The sequence below is a fragment of the Pteropus alecto genome, unplaced genomic scaffold (assembly GCF_000325575.1).
Source record: "Pteropus alecto unplaced genomic scaffold, ASM32557v1 scaffold57, whole genome shotgun sequence".
NCBI classification, from domain to species: Eukaryota; Metazoa; Chordata; class Mammalia; order Chiroptera; family Pteropodidae; genus Pteropus; species Pteropus alecto.
Genome location: NW_006442508.1, coordinates 2,721,696 through 2,733,284, shown reverse-complemented (window position 1 = coordinate 2,733,284; position 11,589 = coordinate 2,721,696). Strand labels below are relative to the sequence as shown.

Genomic DNA, 11,589 nt, shown 5'->3' with positions numbered 1-11,589 from the left:
TTTCCCTCTCCCTTCTTCTGCCCCGATGAAGTAGAGGAACCAAACTTTAAAGAGAGTTTAGAGAGGAGGTATCTCATAGCTACATTATATTCACCACCCTACAAGCAATTAGAGCCAAGATCAAGTCTTGAAAATGAGGCAGTTAGTTGAAAAGTGAATCTTTAGTGTTGTTCAGCTCTATAAAGCACTATAGAGCTTTCAGCTCAGCGTCCTTTCTCTATGAATCCTGCTGTGATCTGAACGTTGTGCCCTTCCCAAATTAATACATTGAAATCCTGAGGGCGGCGCCTGTCTACCGCCATGCTACCCTGAACGTGCCTGATCCTGTCTGATCTCGGAAGCTAAGCAGGATCGGACCTGGTTAGTACTTGGATGGGAGACCACTTAAGAAGACCAGGTACTGTAGGCATAAAAAATTTAAAAAAAAAAAAAAAACAGGCTGCCTCACCAAAAAAAATAATAACAATAACAAAAAAAATAAAATAAAAAACAATTAATGCCTTTATAAAAGAGGCCCCAGAGAGTTTGCTTGTTCCTTCTGCCAGGTAAGGTGACAACGAGAAGTCTGGCCCTCACCTGACCATGCAGGCACCCTGATGTGAGACTTCAAACCTCTAGAACTGTAAGAAATAAAATTCTGTTGTTTATAAGCTACCCAGTCTGTGGCATTTTGTTATAGAAGTCTAAGACAGACCTCTAAGAAAAAAGGAAGTCAGGCCGAAAAGGTAAGCTAACTCACCAGATGCTAGAAACAGCAATTAGTTTAATTTTTCTTTATAACCACATAATTTCAAAATTATTTAAGACAAGAAGAACAGAAACTATTTAGTATTGTTTTTTCTTCTGACCAACATTTCAGATGACACCTCCCACCCTGTAATCTGACAAGCAGCATCCGTATGTGTAGGGTACCGATGACAGTTGGCTTGTCCAACATAATGCGTCCAATCATAGCAGCTCTAGAAAAATGAGAATAAAGATGTTTTATCAGACCACAGCACACAATTTTACTTGCTGATCTCTAAACAACTAAAGGACTAGGACAAAGAGAAGTACAAGCAAGACTGTAAGGTCCTCGAATGTCTTCCACTTGCTAAGTCCTGGAGGACAGTTATTGATCTCCAAAACTTGACTTGGAAATTGATAGTTAAAAATTGATAGAGTAAATAAGGGAGTTAAAAAATAAGGAACAATACTTACAAAGAGTACAAGCAATTAAATAATAAAAAATGTTTATTTTCATTATCTATATCTATATGCTCAAAGACAAAATGAATTGTGACCAAAAAGGGGTCTGTGTTATTCCTTCAAAATAAATAGCCTTAATGTTTCACCAAAGCCATGAGTTACTGTTTTCAAGTTTTTAAAAAATCCTTTTAACAACTAGACTGCAACAGAATTGAGCATAATGCATGTTTTAACCCTAATTTGTTCTTGATTATATACACTCAGCCATGGGCTGTCTAATTGCTTGGTTTGAGACCCGATATTAAAATATCACTTCCTATTATCTTGACTGTGTGTTAAATGTTCAAGCTTTGAATGCTCTTGGGAGTTGGTTACTAATGTAGTTATTACCAAAAGCAATAGAATATCCTAATATCCTCAGATATTACGTTTTGCCCTAAAGTAGGACAAGCATATGCAAATGTGATTTGAGCCTGAGGCATTAAATGAAGTAGATAGAGAAGTAAGGGAAAGATGTTCTGGATATGAACAGTTAATAGTTAATTAACCCATGGTACAGTTGCTTCTCCCATGAACAATTAAGATCTGACAATATAACAGTAAGTGTCAAATCAGTTCATTCCTTTTGCCTACAATAGAATCCCCACAACATGAAGGAAAATTTTGTTGTTAAAGCCAAAATCCTCAAAAGCAGGACTGGATATAAAATTCTGTTCATCTTTTTAGTATTATTAATGAAGTGGTTGTCATTTTATTTATTACACTCATTCACAGGTTTATATTAGGAAAAGAAAATGACATTTAAGAAATTAATTGAGTTCAGAGCAAAAGATATTTTACAGTTGATGTTTTTGAAAGTCGAAATATAAATTAAAATGTCTGTCAAAGCATGTTTCTGAATTTTTATGACTATAATTATACACATATTTAATAACCCCGTTAGGCAGGATGCTTTAGAAAACATTGAAAACTTAGATTATTATGATTAACATAATAATTAGGTCGTTCATCAGGGAAAACTATGAATAATTCATTTTAATTAAGTAACTGATAGAATAGTAAATCAACCATCAGTGCCAGAGCCAGTAAGTTATGAACTGTAGTAAATCACCAGTAAAACTAACTTCTGGGTACAAGATAATAAATTAAAATGTTATTAAATATTTGTTCCATTAATAAAAAAAAAATCACCAAAAATTCTTTCTTGGACTTGGCATTTTGACAGTAGATTTGCCCCAGGTATATGACACGATTCACTGCTGCTGCATAACTTGAAAAATAGGAAAAAAGAATTAGACACCAGAGGTAGGAGAGGAAATTGTGCCTCACTCCTAGATTATAAATGTTGCCATTGTGTTGCTTTTCTTTGGTTATGTCAAATGACTAACCTTTGAAATTAGGTGTAGAAATACGTATTATATAGGGAAGAAACAACTCATGAGAAAACAGGTGGATAAAAGCAACTCCCCCAATCCATTAATTCTGATGTAAATGATTCCTTGAAAGAGAAAAGATCCTGTCCTCACGTCTGTTTGACACTGTAAAATGAATGCCAATGTTCACAGGGGAAGTAGAAAGTCAGTTTATAAACCTGTTGAAATCTTGGGACTCGGAACAAACTATTATTAAATATTCTGTTACTTCTTCCGATTGAGCCAGAAAGAAAAAGACCAAGAGCTATGTTCATTTTCCAGAAGAGAGATAAAGATCGATTTAAAGATCTTAACAAATAACCAATATTATGATATAGGGGAAACCTAGTACCTGAAATCCTAACTTATAAAGTATTAATTTGAAGTTTAAGATGCAATAGCCTTTAAATCAAAGTGTGTTTCTGTTATTTTCCTTTTAATCTATAATATTACAGATGGCCAAGTAGATTCCAGAATTTGGAAAAATCAAATGGAGCCTGATTTTAGTCTGAGAATAACTAAAAATCAAGCATTAGGGAACATAAAGAAATTCAACTGAGCATGAGAACTTGGAAATTGTTTTCTGTGCAGAGTGGAGGACACAGTAAATAAGCATTTTGCTCCAATACAAACTGCCTGACTAACCCCTCAATCAACTCTCTGGTTATAGCCCTGACCTCAGAAATGCTATGTTGAAATACTGAATGGGTTTTAGAGTAGTGACGATCACTAAATAGTAATCCAGTAGACTGTGCACATGAGCCAAGAAACATTGCAATTTGGAATCTCCATACCACCATCCTCCAAGACAGGCCACAAACCCAGAAGCCAACCCTAATTTTTCCTCTCTACTTCCCATCTAACTGCCTACCTGTACTATGGAGTCATTCTACAAACATCTTTCCACACTATCTACAATCAGGATCCTCAATGACACCACATTTGTTCATGCACTAATCATCTCTTTCTTTGCATTGATATAATAGTCTCTTATTGACTTTTGTGCCCACCCACATGCCCCACTCCAACACAAATCCGATCGTAGCAATCTACTATTTATAACACTTCAATAATTCCTCATGTGTTTGCTTACATTTGGTACCCATGAACTTTTCCAGTATCTGCCTTACCAACCTTGTAGTAGACTACAATCCTTGCAGATCTCAGAACATGTCATGCTCCCAAGTCCATACTCATATATTCTAGATTCAGTCAAATTGAGGCTTTCACCCCTGTAGCTACTACTCCAATGGCATTTGGTTGTAAATTTATACTTTTTAAAGTCCCAAGATACGAGGGTCTGGTTCTGTTTACCCATTCTCCTAACACCCTGCTGTTTACAGTGCGAGCTATTAACAGCACTGAATGTTCTCGCTTTCTGTAATGACAAGAGAGCTTCATCCACACAGACTAGCCCAGAACACAAGCTAGTGCAGGATGAGATCTAGAGCAGATCATAGAGGGATTGCCTGAAACCAGTGGCTAAAACTTTCTAGAAATAACTGGACAGTCGTCCTGAAGAAAAAGCCCAATACTTTGGATTCAGAAAGAAAATTAAGAACCCATACTTTCATTTCTTACATTTTTATAATTTCTTGGGCTATTGAGAGAAATTTCATGAATCTATTAATAAATACCCACAAAAGAGGATGCTAACTAAGATCACTTTTCACCCCCTCCTGAAAAAAGTTTTAACCAAGGACTTCAGATACTAAATAATTTTATTTCTGCATTAGCATGATTTAAGTGATCTATTTCCCAGAAAAAGCCTAGCAATATTGACCCAGCTTGTTCAAAAGGAAGTATCAATATAAGGAATTAATATTAATTTGTACATATGTGTATGATAAAGGTGTTATGCTTATTAATCAAAAAGAGTATTTATATATAAGATATATCACTAAAGTGTTTACATATGAAATTATATATAACAGGGATTGGCTTTAAAATATTGCAACGGCTGAATGGGAGGGGGTAACTTTTACTAACGTCTCCTCAAGTCTACTCACCATCTAGTCCATATGTTTCACTCTTTTTATGGCATCAACCCATTTTCAAATACCAAAATCTATTGTTATCTATTATGCCATAACAATTCACTCCAAAACTTAGTGGCTTAAATAATCATTTTCTAACATCTCATGGTTTCTTTGGGTAAACAATTAGAAAAAGGCTTAGCTGGACAATTTTGGATTAAGATCTCTGGGATGACTGCAGTCAGATAATGGCTGAAGCTGGAACAGCAAGAGAATAAAGCATCTGAGAGCTGGCCAGACATCTCTAGGATGATTGCAGTCAGATAATGGCTGAAGCTGGAAGAGCAAGAGAATGAAGCATCTGAGAGCTGACCAGACATCTCTCTCCTTTTGTGCAGTCTCAGAGCCTTTCCATGTGGTCTCTATGTGTGGGATAGTTTGAGCTTCCTCACAGCTGGTGTCCTCAGAGCAGTCAAACTGTTTACATGGTAACTGAAGGCTCTAAGAGCAAATGTTTGAGTAGCTAAGGTGGAAGTGTATTATTTTTTAGGACCTCCCTCAGAAGTCAAATTCCTGGTGTCACTTCTTGTATTCTATTGGTCTCTCTCTCACTACATGGTGAAGAGACATCAATTTATAAGCCATTCTCCTACTGAGAAAGATTAACATACCTTAATGAAAAAGAACAAATACTTTCATAATAAAGTTGAAAATTATACATTTTTCTTTTGAGCCAATGGCTTTTTGTGCTTTTTTTTCATATCACTTATTGATAGATAAGTTTAAGCACATCGAGTTTTGTAAATGCTTTCCAGAGATTTCCATATTTGATCCTAGCTTATCTCTCCAGCGTTATCTGCCTTTCCTGCATTATAATTTGCATCTTGGCAAAGTTTCCAAAACAGAACATAAATCAGCATTTTTATTTTCACTGTAACTTCTACCTGGAATGTGTTTCCAGCATTCATTTCTTCACCTACTTCCCACTCCTCATTCAAAACATTCAAAACACAGTTCAAGAATTATCTCCCAGAAGCAACTCTCCTTCAATTGCACAATTCCCCTCTCTTGATACCCACAACATCCTGGGTATCCCTGTATCACAACACTTAAATTAGTCTTTTGAAATAATCTATTTACATGCCTGTCCATCCCACCAGCCTGAAAGTTCTTGAGAGCAAGACTGTGTCATACTCATCTTTATACACCCAGCTCCTACCAATCACGGTCCTTGCCACAAAGCATGTAATCAATAAACATTGAACAGAATTCAACTCAGTTTAAGTAAAATAACTTTTTGGAACAGAACTCTGAGTTTATACAATCATAATCATCCCCAGAATGAATCCTGTGGGTAAAAAAATAGCCAATTTCCAACACAGGAAATTTGAGATGCCATTGGCAAACCAGTTAAAGTATCTCCCTATCATCCTTTAATTAAAAAACTTTTAAATGCCAATTAGTATCCTGTGTATGGAGCACACTGATAATTATTAACCCATTCCTTGATAATATTATAGTGTGTGACTTAGCAGAGAGCTTTTTAAACTTTGCTTTTTGGATTTAGGGTGGAAATCATTTTGTGGATACTTTTTGAGGGGTTGTACATATTTTGAGGAGTGATTTTTTTCTAAATAAAGCATAAGCAGAAAAATTTATAAATGAAACAAGTAAAAGTGAGCTAGTTGAGACTGGATGAAGTGGTAAGGGAAACAGTGCCTTAGAACCCCTTCTGCTCTTGAAGCTCACCATGATAACCATCTGTCAGCTGCAAGTGCTGTCCTTAGGTGGAGCACAAAGAGCCTAAACTTGATGTGCAGCGACTCTCTTCCCTCTTCCTTCATCATGACCACTTATTTCAGTCTCTTTCTTCCTTTCTTTCCTTTTTCCTTTCTTTCCTTCTTCCTTTCTTTCCTTCTTTCTTTCTTTTCTTTTTTTTTTTTGAGTTGGACAATTAAATTCTGAACCTGCCAACTTTATCTGTATTAGGAAGTATCAAGTTTGCATTGCTTTCAGGATTCTGAGGTTACTAGAGAATGTTACTAGAGGTAGAAAGAAAAAACATGGCAGTGGAGGGTGTTCCATAAGTGATATGTAATTAGATACCTAACATGCTTTATTATCTTTATTATTATTTAACATATATTGAATGAAAAGTGCTGAAGGTCAGTGTTGATCAATTTTTACTGTGCATATGAAGCACCTGGGATCTTGTTAAAATAAAGATTCTGACTCAGTAAGTCAGGGGCGAGGTTGAATAGTCTACATATCTAACAAGATCCCAGGGGGTGCCGACGCTGCTTGTCCACAGATTGTACTCTGAGTAGCACTAAAGAATGCAGAAAATGGATGAGATACAGTCTCTAATTCTCAGAGTTCACGGTCTCATAGAAAGTACAGACTAAAACTGAATAACTCATATGCAAGGCAGCAAAAGGTCAGTACTGAAGAGAATGCTAAATACCAGGCAGCCTTGAGGTCTTAGAAAATATGCAACATGGGCAGTTTTCATAATCTCATTTCAAGTGCTTTAAAAAAATAACAATGACAAAAAAAAATCAGAAGGACCCACAAGAAATCAGTCATTAGCTCTCAAAAGAAATTAAATCCATTCTTCCAGATTTCTGATCCCTTTCCTGCTCGTTTTCTTAGCATAGCAGGAGAATACTGACTTTGTTCTACGTTCTTATCGCAGAAAGATCAGTAAAGGAAGCTAGACCCCAGAGCCAGAGAGCTAGAGAATGCTAGCTTCTCCATGATTCCAAAAACAGCCTCGTAGACTAGGTAAATATTAACCCCACAGAGATATCACCTTGCAGAGACAGTAAAACTATAAAGCCAGAAAACTGCACTTATTATCAAACAGCCTGGCCTACTCATACTTGTAGGCGTCTAGCTGAAAGGAAAGACGAATGCAGATCTGCCCACATACAGAGCTGTAAACTGCTCTGGAAAATTCCACGGTGTGTGATAGGTTGCTTTTCCATATTCTCAGAGTTTGCTAACAGGTTAACATTATAGAAGCTGTACTTTCAAAATGCAATTTTACAAACTTGAACATCTTTGCAGTAAAATCACAATATCACAGGATTGAATGAACTGCAATGTCAATGCCGTCCTGTGAGTGTACATCAGGATGTCACTCTCAAACATCTGCTTCTAGGACATATACACAATAGCCAACTAAGCTACAGCCCAGTAGTGAACAAATAATTCTCTTGCTGAAGGAGTGTGCTCTGAGTTTCCTGGAGATCTGACTATTTCTCAGAAAGGAAATTCTGTCTCAGTGCGTGCTTTGTCTTTTTTTCTCAAATTGATGATAATGCAGGGACAGGCCCCACTCTGTTAAAAAAAAAAAATCAACAGAATAAATTTGAAGATCTAATTGGCTTTATTAAGCAATTCATGAATCTGACAGCATCTCATCTAGAATGAGAAGTGTTCTGAAAGGTTGTAGAAAATGAGAGGTTTTTATAAGAAAGGCGAGGCAAAGAGCTATTAATAAAAGAAAAGAGAGAATTATTTTTGGATCAGGACCCTTTGGTGGGAGAGGAATGGCAAGAGTTTTTATCATGCAGATTTCTTCTTTTTTCTATGGATAGATGTAGGGGTGGAGAGGACACTCATGACAGATTACTGGTGCTTGAATAGAAAATTCTAGACTGGTTGATTAAGATTATGTTTCTGGGAGAGGTTGAAACAGCAATTAGGTTAAGTATTAAATCTAGGTTTAGTATCATGAGCTTTAGCACAAGTGACACCATTTGGGGTCTGCGATTCTCTCTTTAACAATTCTGTAGAAGGAAACACATGGGATTTGGAGGTACACCAGGCTTTAGGCTTTGGGCAATGCTTTCTAAATCTAGGTTTTTCATCCATAAACCAAGAATAATAAAATCTATTACAATTACCTAACGAGATGTTACAAAGATTTAAAGAAGTAAATGTATGTGAAAGAACTGCAGAAAGTATAATGTAATAATGGTGATGGCCAATAGTTACTGCAAGAATACTGTGTACCTGAAATTTTCTATGTATTACCTTATTTAATACAGTAATCCAATAAGGTAGGAATTGTAATTATCATCATTTTTCAGGTAGAAAACTAAGGATTAGAGAGATTAAGGTACAAGAATAATGCACATTTGTTCATTTTTTGCCCCCAGCATCCATTGTCCTTTTTCCTCAACACTCCATTTTCCTTTTGGAGAATCATATCTCATTCACTAAGAATAGTTTTAATAAGTAGCAAAATAGTTTACTTCCATTATAAAAATTGAAGGCTTGGATTCTTCTTTCCACTAGATTGATACTGGAAAAGGGATCATTTTTAGCCAGATATTGTTTTCTGGGTTTTCAACCCCTGAGGAGTGGTACAAGGATTTAAAAAATGGCGAAGTCCCATTCATTCAGAAGCAGCACTCTAATCTAACTATTCCTATCTTGAGAAATATTATTTAGTTCTTGCTTCCTTGCTCCAACCAAAACTATGGGTTTCTGCTTTTCTTAAGATGTGGTTCTCCAATCTTCAAATGTGTTATTTCTTGACAGTTTGCCAATAAATTTCCTTTTTTGCTTAAGTTAGTCAATATTTGTTTCTTAGCAATCAAAGAAAGTTAACTGATATACCAAGCTGGTATCTCAACCCAGGGCAGCCCAAAATCCGAAGCCCAGGCACTAAGCCAATAAACTGTACTGTCTCTTAAGTATTGAAATATATGATGTTTCTCTTCTGCAACCTACAGCTATATTAATCCATGATCCACTTATCAGTTCATACGATAATTTCCACCTTCTAAAAATAAATGTGAAAAGTACTTCTCAAGTGATACTTTAGAAATTCTCTCAGTGCCATAGATTTAAGGAAAAACCATTGAGTCATTTGGGAAATTGAATTGTAGAACTGATAGGAACCTATGAGATAATTATCACTTAACTTTGTAAAAATAGAAGTATCATACTAATTTAATGAAAACAGCATCTGGCAGACTTAAACATCCTTCTTTCATTTGGTAAAGGAAGCAACTATCACACCATGCTAGACACAAAGCATTATAAATAAGTCTCCCTCAAAACCAACTTTAAATAAAGACTGCAGAGAGAGACAAAATTTATATTTCTAAACTTCGTTTCAAATTTAAGAAATATTCAGCCTCAAATTTAAGAAATATCCAACCTCAAATTTAAGAAATATCCAGTTAAGTAAGCATATTATTCCAGCAGCCCCTGAAGTTGTCTAAGTGATCATTACAGACATCAAACAACAGGAAGTTTTCAAAAAGAAGAAGGGAAAAGGGTTCAGCCACAGTTTAATTTCCTGTATTCTTCTAAAAGAATATATATTTACTGAGCTGCTTGGGAAAGGGAATTTCTTCCACTTTATTGACACTTTTCTCTTTGTGCTAGATGAAAATAAAAGCAACAAACTGATCTGGGCACTTAGATTTGCAACTTTCTAAAGAAGAGCTTGCAAAAATGGGCACAAGGTACATGTGGGAGGAGTGGAGGGAGTCATAGCAATGGGTTGGTGCATTTGTTTGGAGCAGTTACTACTCACCACAGGGTAAGTCTAGTTTTTTATGAAAGATACAAAATGCAATATAAATGCATCACAGTGAAATATATATTTAAGATTAAATAATATTTGCAAAAATCCATGCCACATGCAAAAAAAAAAAAAAATTGTTAAACATCATTCTCCCTGGTCATTCAGCAGGTATTTTTGGACCACTTTGAAGGACTATATTAAACATACATTGAATTCAAATCAATATCTCACTGAATTTACCAACTGGTGGGCCATCTTATAAAACATTATAGGGTCCCTCTAAGCAATGTTGATAACCCAATGCCATTGAATATGCCCAAGTGAAAACTGCAGAAAACTGAATTTCATTATATATAATTTACTATCAGAAAATAGGCTTTATAAATTTAAGTTCTAGCAAAGTAAAGAAATACAATTTAGTTAAATAATTAATTTGATGAGTATTTTTATTGAATGTGTGACTTTTTGGAATCATATAAATATTGTAAATGACTTGATATAATATAATGAATTCTGTCCAATTAGAAGTTTTGAATAACCATATAGTTTAAAAAATTAAAAGAATAAAAATATTAATATAAAAATTTCAAATGGAATTACTTGATGAATCTGGAATATCATTTGAGAAATTTTTATTCACTTCTTTGAAGGTATTCAGAGAGAAGTTTTGAAGTCTTGGTATACATGAAGTAGGACCCTAATACTAAGACATTGCAGGAAGGAATATCTATTATGACATTGCCCAAGACTATCACCTTTACCACGAAAGTCCCTATTTTACTACTTTCATTCACAATTTATTTCAAAACTCAGTCTGGAAAAATCTGGAGAAACATGGCAGAGTAAGAGACATCTCCATATCTCTCCACTTGAAACAACAATAAGCTGAATATCTAAAAACACCCAAATGGCACACCAGCGTGTCTGAGCGTGGGATCTGTGCATAAGAGCTACCACAGGTCAGAACCCAGGGAGTCGGGCAGTGGACTGGGATAAACAAAGAAGCCACCTCTCACAGCCTGAGCTCCCTGTAGAAGGAGGGGGAAAGGGAAGAAGGTGCAGTGAGTTCCCTGAACGGCCCTACATGGGAGAGCTGTGAGCCCCACGCAGCCGGAGGCAGTGCCCAGTCATCAGGGCAGAAAGCAGATAAGAGGGAATGGCAGAGAAACGGTAGTTGATTTTTACCAGCCATGGTTGCAAAACACGAAGCTAAGCCGCAGCCCCCAACCCCCGATCCAAGGGGCCCCTCCCTATAGCCTCCAAGACTGAACACGGCAGAGCCGCATGGGAATCTGAGCAAATGCTACCGAAACTGTTGCTAAAACTGATAGGGACTGAAACTGAGGGTAGCGAGCGTGATTAAACATCTATAAGGGAGGAAAAAGGCATTATTAAGGCTTTATATAAAGCAGAGATACAAGAGGCTTAGACATCCCCTTCTGGAAACCAAAAAAAAAAAAAAATC

At 36.1% G+C, this 11,589-nt stretch overlaps 1 pseudogene; it reads left to right on the top strand.

The window, feature by feature from the left end:
- Nucleotides 1-290: 290 nt before the first annotated feature.
- On the top strand, nucleotides 291-409 carry LOC112471640 (annotated as a pseudogene).
- Nucleotides 410-11,589: the final 11,180 nt, after the last annotated feature.